The 12,154-nt window shown below is 41.6% G+C and overlaps 1 pseudogene; it reads right to left on the minus strand.

The window, feature by feature from the left end:
• Positions 1-10,349: 10,349 nt before the first annotated feature.
• On the minus strand, positions 10,350-11,583 carry LOC116590647 (annotated as a pseudogene).
• Positions 11,584-12,154: the final 571 nt, after the last annotated feature.

Genomic DNA, 12,154 nt, shown 5'->3' on the forward strand with positions numbered 1-12,154 from the left:
GTTTTTCAATTAGTTCTGGAAACTTTTTTTTTTAAAGATTTTATTTATTTATTTGACAGAGAGACATCACAAGTAGGCAGAGAGGTAGGCCGAGAGAGAGAGAGAGAGAGATAGAAGTAGGCTCCCTGCTGGGCAGAGAGCTGGCTGTGGGACTCAATCCCAGGACCCTGAGATGATGACCTGAGCCAAAGGCAGAGGCTTAAGCCACTGAGCCACGCAGCCGCCCAGTTCTGGAAACTTTTTATCAATGTTAATTGTTATAGTCTTAAGGTAGTCAGAAACCTATATTTGTAAAGAGTCCTTTCCATGAATCTCTCTGAAGATGAAGTACATTTGCAAAAGCATCTGAGTACGACAAGGAGTGTAAATGACAAAAGACTTAAAAATGGCCATGGTCAAAGATCTGATGAGAATTCTTTATAATGCAGCTGACAAGGAAATTTGCTCATTTTCTATGACCCATAGCACTTCAAGATAACATACCAAAATATATCAGATTTTTAGGAGTTTTATACAATTCACAGAATACTTATATTAATAACCTATCATCCCAAATACAATCTAAGAAGGTTTAGCATCATTTACTTGGCAATACTTCCCATGTAATTTAACATACCTCACAAGTCTAATTGGCTTAACATCTTTCTTTTACGATAAGAAAATATCCTTTGAAATATTCCAGGAACCATAACATCCTTGCTTTCTAGGCAGAAAATTTTAAAAGGGTAAAAAAACCTCTTCTACAATCTTTTATCAAGATAGACCAGTAGTCTTAAAAAGTTTGTCTTTTTAATTTTTATCTTAAAAAAAAAAGTTTGTCTTTTTAATATAAAGATGAAGGGAAATGAACTTCTAGGTCAGAACTTGAGAGACAAGTGTTGGATTTGAAAGAAAGGTTGCTTTATTCAGGAAGCCACAAGCTGGGAATACGGTGGAGTAATGTTCAAAGACCATCTCCCTGATCCTGGACTAAGCAGAGAGTTGTTAAGGGGGAGCACAGGGAAGTGGTAAAGGTCACGAGCAGGGGAAGCAGTCTCAGTAAGGTCTCAAGCGGACTTGCTGGCATCGGGAAGGCTAGTCTCAGGCATGGTGAAGCTCGATCTTCTAGGAACATCTAGTTCCTTACTTCCCCAGGGTCCCTGTTCTGTTTAAATCCCAAAGAAATTATAATTAGTCAAGCTATAAACTAGAGGACACAGGCCAGTGAGATATGTAACCTTTAGGCTACCTGGAGCACAGTTATGAAAAAAGTTTATTTAAAAAACCCTTATAATAAATTTATTGAATCTTACTTGGCTTGATCACACATAAAATTTCTTTTCTCGATTCTTTGTTCATAAACCAACAACTGCTCTTTTTGCATTCAGATTTTGCCCTGTGTTTTCCCTCTTTAAGTAATCAGCCTTGCTTCAGGAAAAAAGTACTCCCCCCCACCCCCCAACAAAAGTGTATTTTTATTCCTCATACTTCCTTTTTTTTTTTTTTTTAAAGATTTTATTTATTTATTTGACAGAGAGAGATTACAAGTAGGCAGAGAGGCAGGCAGAGAGAGAGAGGAGGAAGCAGGCTCCCTGCTGAGCAGAGAGCCCGACGCGGGACTCGAACCCAGGACCCTGAGATCATGACCTGAGCCGAAGGCAGCAGCTTAACCCACTGAGCCACCCAGGCGCCCCTCCTCATACTTCCTTTTACTGAAAATAAATGTTCTATCTTTTCTTTCTTTCCTTTTTTTTTTTTTTTTGCATATGTAGAAGTTTCGCTTATTTCACGTAGGTTTAACCACATGTATATTAAATTGGAATTTTTAGCCTTTAGAAACTTTAATTTTTAGTGATAACCAAAAGTAGCCATTATGAACTGTTTGTTCCACCAGAATTTTTTTTTTTTTAAGATTTTATTTATTTGACAAAGATCACAAGTAGGCTGAGAGGCAGGAAGAGAAGAGAAAGGGGGGGGAAGCAGGCTCCCTTTGAGCAGAGAGCCCTATGTGGGGCTCAATCTCAGGACCCTGGTATCCTGACCTGAGCTGAAGGCAGAGGCTTTAACCCACTGAGCCACCCAGGTGCCCCCCACCCGCATTCTTGAGACTGGTAAATTTATGGATATATTTCAAAGTTTCTAGAAATGCATGCCTCTTTGTAGTACAATCTTTCAGTAAAGCACAGATAATGTTTACTAACAGATCCCAATTTATGTTTGGTTTTTCTGTAATAAGGAAACCAAAAGTAAATAACTTATGTTTAGTAATTAATACTTAGTATTTTACCTTATTTTGTGATTATCTAGCTATTCAATGAATTTAACTTTTCATTTAACCTAACTTCCTAAAACTTAAAAATTTTAGGTTGCCAAAAAGCTTTGGGAAAATTAAAAGTTTATCTACAAACCCCTCTCTTACTTACATCTATACAATTTACTTTTTCTTAACAATTATGCTTAGATTACCCATAAAACTTCACGAGACCTCAAAGTCATTCATTCTCCAAAGGGGTGTGTGTGTGGAGGGTAGGTTGTTGTTGTTGTTGTTGTTTAACATTTTGTAATAGAGATAACATCAACTTGGATTTAAGGAAACTCAGGCAGAATAAAAGTTTTAATTTTAACACTAATGACTTTAAAGACATGTGTATTTTAAATTAGCTTTAATACCAAACATTTTCCGGGATCACATGAACCTGAAATACATTTGGGCTAATTTCTGTCTTAAAAGTTTTTTTTTTTTAATATTTTATTTATTTGTTTGATAGTGAGAAAGAGAGAGAGCACACACACAAGTAGGGGGAGCAGCAGGCAGAAGGAGAAGCAGGCCTCCCGATGAGCAGGGAACCCAATGCAGGGCTTGATCCCAGGACCCTGGAATCATGACCTGAGCCGAAGGCAGACACTTAACGACTGAGCCACCCAGGCGCCCCTGTCTTAAAAGTTTTAAAATGCACATTCTTTACAAGTACTTGCCCTCAAACCAACTAAATAGAGTTCTTTTACACATGTGAGCAATACCATCCAGAGGTAGAAAGGTATCTCACATTTAATATATATATCTATACACACCCACCCACACACACACACAACATACACACATACCATACAGACAACTGGAAACAAAGATCTTCTATTTGTGGAGAAGGCATTATAGGCCTGATTCCCAATTACCTCCTCTCCTGCCACCCCCAGCTCCCCCACACTCTTGGCCCAATTTTTGTTTCCTTCTCCCTAAAGTTTGAATTTGTTTCTTCCCTCCCCCCCTCCTTCCTTCCTTCCCAATTTATTATTTTAGAAAGGGAGTGCATGGTAGTGGGGTGGGGTAGAGGGAGAGGCAGTGAGAATTTTAAGCAGACTCTGCCCTGAGTGCAGATAAATTAAAAAAATAATAATAATAAATAAAATAAATAAGTATATTTATATTTATTTATAAAATAAATATTTTTTAAAATATGAGATATATTCTATAAATAGAAATATAAGATATGTAAATATATAAATATTATAAAATAAGTATATTAATAAAAATAACAAAAATTAACATTTATTTTTAATTTTATTGTTAGTAGTATTATTTTGAATTAAATTCTAGACTCAGTGTAGAACATTTTAACTCAGAATCCTGAGATCAAGAATTGCATGCTCTACCAACTAAGTCGGGTGCCCCCAAGTTTTTGTAAGGTGGATTTTTTGGGGGGCCTATTAGCAGAGGTGCTAGTGTATGGGTACAAGAGCACTTTGAGTATTTTCTACTTTTAAAAGCTTCCCCTTCCATTTTTCCTTCAGTCTCAGGCAATTGTGGGCTGTGTTTGCATTTCAAAGATGTAAGATTCAGAACTGTAAGGGACAGAGAAAGAATGTAAGTTTTTCCCTAAGAGTTTTGGGGTAATTGTTATTAGAATTTTTTTCATAAGTTCAAACACTTTTGTTTCAATATCCTGATCTTTTATAGTATCTACAACATCTTGAGAAGAATAGGCAAGATTTGGGGATTGGTAAAGATAGGTGTGCTTTGACTTGTGGAGTTGCATTTCTGGTTTTGCAGAGATTTGTAAAATGAAAACCATTATTTTTAATTTTCTCCCAAAGAACTAGATTATACCTTGAATATCAAGGGACTGATCTACCTTTTTAACTAAACGTGCTTCCTAAGGTGGGAATAAAAAGATTTATGCCGTTGTAAAGTCTGTATAAGGCATTTTAACAAAATCCTCCCCCCCGCCCCCCGAATACACAATTCAACCTTAGATTTGCCACAGATCTGGCTATTGAGGAGTACGAGCTTACTAATTTTAATAGTGACTGAAACCAGGGTTGCCTGGGTGGCTCAGTGGGTTAAGTGACTTCCTTCAGCTCAGGTCATGAGCTAGTGTCCTGGGATCGAGCCCCATGTTGGGCTCTCGGCTCAGTGGAAAGCCTGCTTCTCCCTCTCTGCCCCTCCTCTTGCTTGTGGTCTCTCACTCACTCTCTCAAATAAATAGATAGATAATATTTTTAAAAAATAGTGACTTAAGCCAGTAAGCCTTTTTTGTGGAAGGACCTGAAGATGACTTTCCAGGCTTAGACCATGAAAGCAGGAGACTTCTCTGGAGAGGGCATAAATGAGGCAGCCTCTGTGACCCAGAATTCACTTCCCAAAATAGCCTACAAAAGCGAAGACCTTTATTGCACAGGCCGGAAGAATAATGTGGTACATACAGTGTCTCTGTTATCCACAAATGTGAGATGCCTGTAGTCATCCATACCAATAACGATCTAGAACACTGGGCAGGTACTTCTGGAATGGGATTTTTTTTCATCACCAACAGGTAATGAGGGCTGAGACCACAAAGGTCCCTCTTGGGCTGAGACTTCCAGGGACAGACTCCCCTGAGAGCTGGCATAGCTGAACAAAGTGAGTGCTGCTTGTAACTGCATGTAGCGGCCTAGTCTATTTAATTAGCCATCGAGGTGCACTCTGGTAAGTATACCCTCTGGGCAGCAGAGACCAGAGAAATATTCTGACTGGTCATGAAACCAAACTCTAAGGACTTAGAACAAGACCAAAGAAAAAAACCTTATTTGATTGTTTCACAGGAGATCCATGGCAAAGTTTGTCTAAAAGGAAAGCCAGTCTGATAAGAAAAATTAACTCTTCAGTCTGTGAGCTGGCTCCAACAACAACCTCATAGGGCCTATGCCTGTGTTCTGCTCTGTGTTAATTCCTTTGTATGACAAACGAACAAAAGACAAAGACGATCTCTTGGAGGAAATAAATCAATAAAATCAAGAGTGTTCTACCAAATTTACCAAGAGTCACTAAGCCCGAGGGATTATTTCCACAATATTTCCCCCTGCTAATCTTTTTTTTTTAATTTTAAAGATTTATTTATTTGACAGAGATCACAAGTAGGCAGAGAGGCAGGGAGAGAGAGAGGAAGGGAAGCAGGCTCCCTAGTGAGCAGAAAGCCCAATGTGGGGCTCGATCCCAGGACCCCGAGATGATGACCTGAGCCAAAGGCAGAGTCTTAACCCACTGAGCCACCCAGGCACCCCTCCCCCTGCTAATCTAAACAGAAAAAGCTTCTCACCGTTTTTGCTCCATTGGACTCCATAGACAGAGATACGAGGAGACAGGTGTGGTAGGAAATCTTAACTCTACCTGCTATATGTCAGATTCCTAAGATCTCAAAGCTGCAGAATGTTCAGAGCAAATATGCAGTGGAAGTTTATCCTGCTGACTGTGCCAGCTGTTGGGGAGGAAAACTTTTCTTCTCTCCTTCAAGATACTTCCAGGTAGTCTAAGAATTAAATGGACACAAGAAAGATTAACAGGATAAGAAAACCAACAACTTTTTTTTTTTAAGAAGATTTTATTTATTTATTTGAGAGAGAGAGAATGAGCAGCAGGGAATCGAGAGGGAGGGAGAAAAAGACTCCCTCCTGAGGGAGGGTCCTGGGACCCTGAAATCATGACCTGAGCTGAAGGCAGACACTTACCCAACTGAGCCACGCAGGCGCCCCACAAACACACACATAAAGTCTTATTACATATTCATGAAGGCCTAATAATGCAAGTGAGACCCAAAGAAATGACCAAGACAAGCAGTTTGTATACTTTTGGACCAAAAAAAAAAAAAAAATCAATAAATTTTGGAGGAATTGACAGGATAAAGAACACTTATGATCGTGAGCTTCAGTCAGTGAGGAATTCGGGCTGGGGTAGTCATCAGTAAAAAGTAACAAGGTTTGTTCATACAGCCTTCTTGGCTCGGAATTCTCTGTCCCTGGTAATAAGAGTTTCTGCTTAATCTTCTGGTACAAGGAGGTTACCTTCCACGTGGGAGATTTGTTTCCTGCTTTCTGGAGACAAAGGTAAAAAGGGTCAGTGTGTTCTTTTGGCACCGGCTGTTTCTTAAGTAACTTTTATTGAAAATCAGCATGACAAAGTGCCACATTTGGGGGCAGCCTGCCCTGTTGCCTGTATGGGGTAAATGGTCAGTATGATGTGTTTGGAACCACGGCCAGCTGTTAGGCTAGTGCTGGTAGTGTAGCTCTCCAGGTGGTTTTATTGCACTGTGAGTTACTCTAACATACTCCTAACCTGACTCCACCTGCTTCTAAAAGTCTTACTTCCATCCATACCCCACCCAGCCCAAAGGCAGGAAGTTCTGAAGCTTATATTGCCTCGCTCTGCTCATAACTGCCCTCAGCAGCAGGAAGAAATGTTTGAATTCCTTGTCTTGGCTTAGGAAGGGTTTTCACAAACTAGCCGCCTTTTCAGGCTCCTTTGTTGCTGTTGTTCCAACTTGAGAACTGCAGCCTCCTGGAATGCGCCCTGCTGAAATCTCCCCTCTTTCTTCTTACCTTCAGGGCTTTTTTTTTTTTTTTTTTAAATTTTTATTTATTTATTTATTTGTCAGAGAGATAGAACACGAGAGCACAAACAGGCAGAGCAGGAGAGAGAGAGGCAGGCTCCCTGCTGAGCAAGGAGCCAGATGTGGGGCTCGATCCCAGGACCCTGGGATCATGACCTGAGCCGAAGGCAGATGCTTAACCCACTGAGCCACCTTCAAAGCTTTTTATGTTCTGTTCCTCTATCTAGAAAACTCTGTTTCTTCCTTCATCTAATCAGTGCTTCAGGTCTCGACTTCAATCTTTTCTCCATGAGAAGCCTTGCCAGACCTCCCCATTCTTCCAAGCAAAAGTCAGCGTGCCTATAAAGCTTGTGTAGGGAACAAAGGCTCCTTGTCTGAGGGGAAGGCTTTCTTCCCATCCCACACATGTTGTAATCGAAAGGGTGAGAATAGAACAGGTATGACCTGGAGAGTTATTTTAGGGGAGATTTTAACCTTTCTGTTCTTTCTTTCTTCTGTTAGAAGGAATTTTTAATTAATTATTTTAATTAATTTAATATAATATTTTAAGTAATTTAATTTAAAAATATTTTTTTCTGTTCTTTTCTTATAGAACCTCTCACTGAAATTTCTTTGTAATTAACTGGACAGTCCTTGAAGACCCTCTCTTTTTTATGTATGGGAGGCTGTTTGGGGTTCCCTCCCAAACAGACACACAGCAGCTAAGCACATTTCTTGGTCTCATGCTGTTGCCCAAAGTTCATACAGTAGCTCCTTGGTGGTCAAGTCTAGAGCTGGAGCTCAGACAGCCTGGGGATGTTTCTTTCTTCTGTCACTTGCTTGAGCTCAAACTCAGCTTGGTCTCAAAGCTGTCCTCTTCCAGTTCTTCCAAGTATAGGAGCAGATGTGGTCACCTGAAGTAGATTCCCTTTCCCATCCCTTAAGTTGGAGTTTGTGTGCATTAGGGCAGTTGATGGAGGCCAGACAGAGGGAGGAAAGTAAGTTAGGGTAGACAGATGTGCATATCAAGTCCAAGAGCTATAATGGTGCCCTTGCCACTCCCTGGGTACCCCACATTCACATGGCTGGATCTGTGCTCCATCCTTGGCTTAGACACCAGGGAGGGCAAAGATATGTCCTTGCTGGTTCCTGAAGGCAGCCCTCTCAGGTCAGCCTGGGCACTTCTGTCATCATCATTGCAGAAAACAGGACCAGGCCTTGAGACTGTTGGTGCAGAAACTGAGTGGACAATTATGTCTCCTGGCCTGTTTCTCCCAGGGATTGACCAGCACCTACTGAAGTTTGGACTAACACCTGCAAGCAGGTCTCAGATGTTTTCTAGGTAGGAAAGGAAACTAAAACAAGGGCCTAGCCTTGCTGTCTGTCCACCTCACTGCCATGCACATCCTCAGTGACATGGCTTAATTAGGGGGCTCCTGGGTGGTGCAGTTAGTTAAGCATCCAACTCTTGGTTTCAGCTAGATCGTGATCTCAGGGTCATGATATCAAGCCCTGTACGGGGTTCCAAGCCCAGCACAGAGTTTGCTTGACATTCTCTCTCCTCCTTCCTCTCCCATTCATGTACACGTTCTTTCTCTAAAATAAATAAACCTTTAAGTTTTTTAAAAAATCAGCTTAATTAGGTAAAAATTGCTTTGCAGAATAGTGTCTATTTTTATTATCTTTTCATATAGTGTATTAAATTTTAACTTTCAAAGTTTGGCTATAACATACTTGATTTATCAGGAAACAACTATTTGGTTATTAATATTTCTGGATATGCTTTTTTTGAAGAGGAAGAAGAGGGAGGGCAAGCAGTTTTAATATTTTCCTCCCTCCAAACTTAGGTCAGCTATAGGTACACCTTCTTAATTTTGCACTATTGAGCTGAATATTTATAGACATTCCTACAAGATCTGGCAACACACAGAAATCTTCTAAAAATTGAGATAACATGGGGCGCCTGGGTGGCTCAGTGGGTTAAAGCCTCTGCCTTCGGCTCGGGTCGTGATCCCAGGGTCCTGGGATCGAGCCCCGCATGGAGCCCCGCATCGGGCTCTCTGCTCAGCAGGGAGCCTGCTTCCTCCTCTCCCTCTGCCTGCTTCTCTGCCTACTTGTGATCTCTATCTTTCAAATAAATAAATAAAATCTTTAAAAAAATTGAGATAACATTAATTAGTTGCATATATACAACATTGATTTAGTATATATAACGTTGAAAAATTATCACTGCAATAAGTCTAATTGACATCAATCACCACGCAGTTACAAAATTTTTTTCTTGTGATTGATAACTTTTAAGACTCTCTTAGCAACTTTCAAGAATACAAGACAGGGCACCTGGGTGGCTCAGTGGGTTAAGCCTCTGCCTTTGGCTCAGGTCATGATCTCAGAGTCCTGGGATCAAGCCCTGTATCAGGCTCTCTGCTCAGCAGGGAGCCTGCTTCCCCCTCTCTCTCTTCCTGCCTCTCTGCTTGTGATCTCTGTCTGTCAAATAAATAAAATCTTAAAAAAAAAAGAAGAATACAAGACAGTATTATTAACTGTTGTCCCCATGCTGTACATTAAATCCCAGGATTTATTTTAGAACTGGATGTTTGTACATGCTGACCACCTTTACCCATTTTGCCCACCCCCCACTCCTTGCCTCTGGCAACCACCAATCTATTCTCTGTATCTATGAATTTGGTTTTGATTTCACATGTTACAGAGACATTATAGTATTTATCTTTATCTGACTCCTTTCACTTAGCATAATGCATTTAAGGTCAATTTATGTTGTCACAAATAGTGAGATTCTATTATCCTTTAAGATTTTATTTATTTATTTGACACAGAGAGAGAGATCACAAGTAGGCAGAGAGGCAGGCAGAGGGGGGGGGAAGCAGACTCCCTGCTGAGCAGAGAGCCTGATGCGGGGCTCAATCCCAGGACCTGAGACCATGACCTGCACCGAAGGCAGACGCCTAACCATCTGAGCCACTCAGACGCCCCTATTATCCTTTAAGGCTGAATAGTATTCCATTATGTGTATATATATATAGCTCACACTTTATACATTCATCCATTGATGGACTCTTAAGTTGTTTCCACATGTGGGCTATTGTTAGCAGTGAACATAGATATGCATAAACCCTTCTGAATTGCTGTTTTTGTTTTCTTTGGAAATACCCAGAAGTGAAATTCCTGGATCATACAGTGGTTATAATTTTTAATTTTGGAGGAATCTCCATACTGTTTTCCACAGTGGTAGAACCAAGTTCTATTCCCACCAACAGTACACAAGCTTTCCCTTTTCTCCCCATCCTTGTCAATACTTATTTCTTATCTTTTTGATTTTATTTATTCTGACAGGTGTGAGGTGAAATCTCATTGTGGTTTTGAGATTAATTTCCCCGATGATGAGTGATGTCAAGCATCTTTTCATGTACTTTTTGGTCACCTGTATGTCTTTTTGGGAAAAAAAAATTTACTTGGATTTTCTGCCCATTTTATTTTATTATTTATTTATTTATTTATTTATTTATATTTTTGGCTGGGTACAGTATACTTTATTGATGGTACGTGACAAGGTAGGGCTCCCCAAGCCCCTCCCCTTCTTCAGGGGGTCTGGGATGGAAATAGTGGAGGTTGGGAGATTCTCAGTGTTTTGGGGGATAAGCTGGGGCAGGGATTCCCCAGCAGCTGAGGGCCTCTTTCTTCCTCTTACTCTGGCTGGGGCTTGTGGTTCAGGAGGCTCTTATTCCTTGGAGGCCATGTGGACCATAAGGTCCACCACCCGGTTGCTGTAGCCAAATTCATGGTCATAGCAGGAAATGAGCTTGACAAAGTGGTCATTGAGAGCAATGCCAGCTCCAGCATCGAAGGTAGAGGAGTGGGTGTCACTGTTGAAGTCGCAGGAGACAACCTGGTTCTCAGTGTACCCCAGGATGCCCTTAAGGGGGCCCTCTGATGCCTGCTTCACTACCTTCTTGATGTCATCATATTTGGCAGCTTTCTCCAGGTGGCAGGTCAGATCCATGACAGACATGTTGGGGGTGGGGACATGGAAGGCCATGCCAGTGAGCTTCCCAGAGGGGTAGGGATGACCTTGCCTACAGCCTACAGCCTTGGCCGCACCAGTGGAAGCAGGGATGATGTTCTGGGCAGCCCTTCATCCGTCACGCCACAGCTTCCCAGAGGGGCTGTCCACAGTCTTCTAGGTGGCAGTGATGGCATGGACGGTGGTCATGAGTCCCTCCACAATGCCAAAGTTGTCATGGATGATCTTGGCCAGAGGAGCCAAGCGGTTGGTGGTACAGGAGGCATTGCTGACAGTCTTGAGGGGGTTGTCATATTTCTCATGATTCACACCCATCATGAACATGGGGGCATCAGCAGAAGGAGCGGAGATGATGACCCTCTTGGCCCCGCCCTTCAAGTGAGCCCCAGCCTTCTCCATGGTGTTGAAGACCCCAGTGGACTCTACAACATACTCAGCACCAGCATCGCCCCATTTGATGTTGGCTGGATCTCGCTCCTGAAAGATGGAGATGGACTTCCCATTGATGACAAGCTTCCCGTTCTCAGCCTTGACTGTGCCGTGGAATTTACCGTGCATGGGTAGAATCATACAGGAACATGTAGACCATGTAGTTGCGATCAATGAAAGGGTCATTGATGGCGACAGTATCCACTTTACCAGAGTTAAAAGCAGCCCTGGTGACCAGCACCCAATACGGCCAAATCTGTTCACTCTGACCTTCACCATCGTGTCTTGGGCACGCGGTTGGCACTGCACCTGAAGATGTGGCTGTCTGTCGAACAGGGAAGAGCAGAGAGCCTTTCTGCCCATTTTAAATCAGATTGTTCCTTGCCACTTAGTTGTATGAATTCCTTTAAAAAAAGTAGTTTTTATTTATTTATTTGACAGACAGATCACAGGAGTTGGGGGTTAGGGAGAGAGGGAGAGACAGGGTCCCCACTGAGCAGGGAGACTAACTTGAGGCTCAATCCCAGGACCCCAGGATCATGACCTCAGCCAAAAGCAGATGCTTAACTGCCTGAGCTACTCAGGCCCCCTGAGCTGTGTAGGAATTCTTAATATGTTTTGGATCTTAACCCCTTATTAGGGGCTGTATATCTCAGATAGTTAATTTGAAAACATTTCCTTCCATTCAGTATGTTGCCTTTTCATTCAGCTAGGGGTTTCCTTTGCTGTGCAGAAGATTTTTATTTTGATGTAGTCCCACTTAGGTGCTTTTGCTTTTGTTATTTTTGCTTTTGGTGTCAAGTTCAAAAAATTCGTTGCAAAGACTTATGGCAAGGAGCTTACTGGCTATGTTTTCCTCCAGGAG

Source organism: Mustela erminea, chromosome 5 (genome assembly GCF_009829155.1).
Source record: "Mustela erminea isolate mMusErm1 chromosome 5, mMusErm1.Pri, whole genome shotgun sequence".
Taxonomy (NCBI): Eukaryota; Metazoa; Chordata; class Mammalia; order Carnivora; family Mustelidae; genus Mustela; species Mustela erminea.